Below are 1,644 nucleotides of genomic sequence, written 5' to 3' on the forward strand. Positions count from 1 at the left end.
CAGCTAGTCTCCAGTGGTAACTGTAGCCTTCAGTTTTGCATGTGCAAATCTGGCCCCTGACTTTATGCAAGACACCTGGTTGGGATTCAGTCCCTGATTTCCTGAGGAAGTTGAAATTCCACTCTCCATGGTCTGGGGCACCCGTTGGACTGAGGCTTGGGTCCTTGCAGGCTTACTATGTGGAGCTTGAGTTAATAAGAGGTAATAATTAACATTAATTGAGTGCTTCCTGTACATGAAACACTTCACACTTATCAACACCAGTAAGCCTCACTTCAGCCCAGTGAAACTGAGGCACAGAGATGTTGAGTAACTCACATGCAGAACTCAGGAAGCAGCAGCCCTGGGACCTGAACCCAGGCAGCCTGACTACAGAGCTCTAGGCTGTGATAACAGTTTATATGGAGGGGAGATGGGAGTGTGGACTCATTACACAGCACAGAATAATATGGGCATCCTGACCATAAAAAGGAACTCTCCACCGTAACATCAGAACCACACCCACGTCGTGGGCAGTGGATTTATTTTTAGCAAAACATGATTTATCACACTGACTGAATGCCATCCATTTGTTTTGTTGTTGTTGTTGTTGGCACTGAAATTTTAAATATGTTTGTTTTTAAAGCTATAAATAAGCTAAACATATAACCTAATTTTATGTTTTTGTATATTTAAGGAATACTATAGTAAATATTATTTTAACCAGTAATGGAAGTCCTCAACATTTTTTGTCCCTGAAGTCTATTACTCAAGTATAAAACATATTGATGTGGTTTTTTTCCATGTTTTTAAAATACTTTATATGGCAAAAATACAGCAAAAATATTTTTTGTTCAAAGAGGAAAAAAATATTCTGCTATGGTCAGGGTTCTAAGGATGATTTAAGTAGTCTCTGGCTCCTCAGCTGTGCACTGTCGTGCAGGCTGCCTGTAACCATGGCTTCTCCAGCTTCAGTCATTTCTCAAAGCTAAAATCATGCTACAAAGATACACGAAGAGACAGAGCAGGTGGAAAGCAAGCTTGATCGTGGCTTCTTTTGTGTGTGACTTTAGCTGCCCTCAACTGTACATTTCTGTTGGATCAAATGCTCCCTTGTTACCACTTGGCACCTTAATGAACTGGTATTATATTCCAAATGGCAACAGGCAGGTTGTGAAGGAAGATGAAGCAGTGCAATGAAATGAGCATTAATACAGTGATAACGGTGTGGCCAGCCCCTTCTGGATCACCCACTGGTTCAGTTTCGAGTAACATGATCTCGCATGAACGTAATCACCCTCTAAATCAGACTCTGTAATTATGAAGCACACTGAGAGGAAGACGAGCGTGCCACAGCCGAGGAGAGAGACCAACGCCACCACCTCCATCCTCCTCGGATGCGCCTTCCACTGGCAGCTCCTCCTGTCAAACTGGCTGGTGTCTTTTTTTTTTAATTGAAGTGTAATCCATTTACGATATTGTGTTAACTTCTAGTGTACAGCATAGTGAAGCATTTGTACAAGTATATATATATTCCTTTTCATATTATTTTTAAATTATAGGCTATTACATGATATTGAACATAGTTCCCTGTGCTCTACAGTGGGACCTTGTAGTTTATCTATTTTATATATAGTAGTTAGAATTTTTGTGTATTTTTTTTAA

At 40.3% G+C, this 1,644-nt stretch overlaps 1 pseudogene; it reads right to left on the reverse strand.

Moving 5' to 3' along the window:
* Positions 1-867: 867 nt before the first annotated feature.
* Positions 868-1,367, reverse strand: LOC105100070 (protein cornichon homolog 4-like; annotated as a pseudogene).
* Between the last annotated feature and the right edge of the window lie 277 nt (positions 1,368-1,644).

The sequence above is a fragment of the Camelus dromedarius genome, chromosome 21 (genome assembly GCF_036321535.1).
Source record: "Camelus dromedarius isolate mCamDro1 chromosome 21, mCamDro1.pat, whole genome shotgun sequence".
Lineage (NCBI taxonomy): Eukaryota > Metazoa > Chordata > Mammalia > Artiodactyla > Camelidae > Camelus > Camelus dromedarius.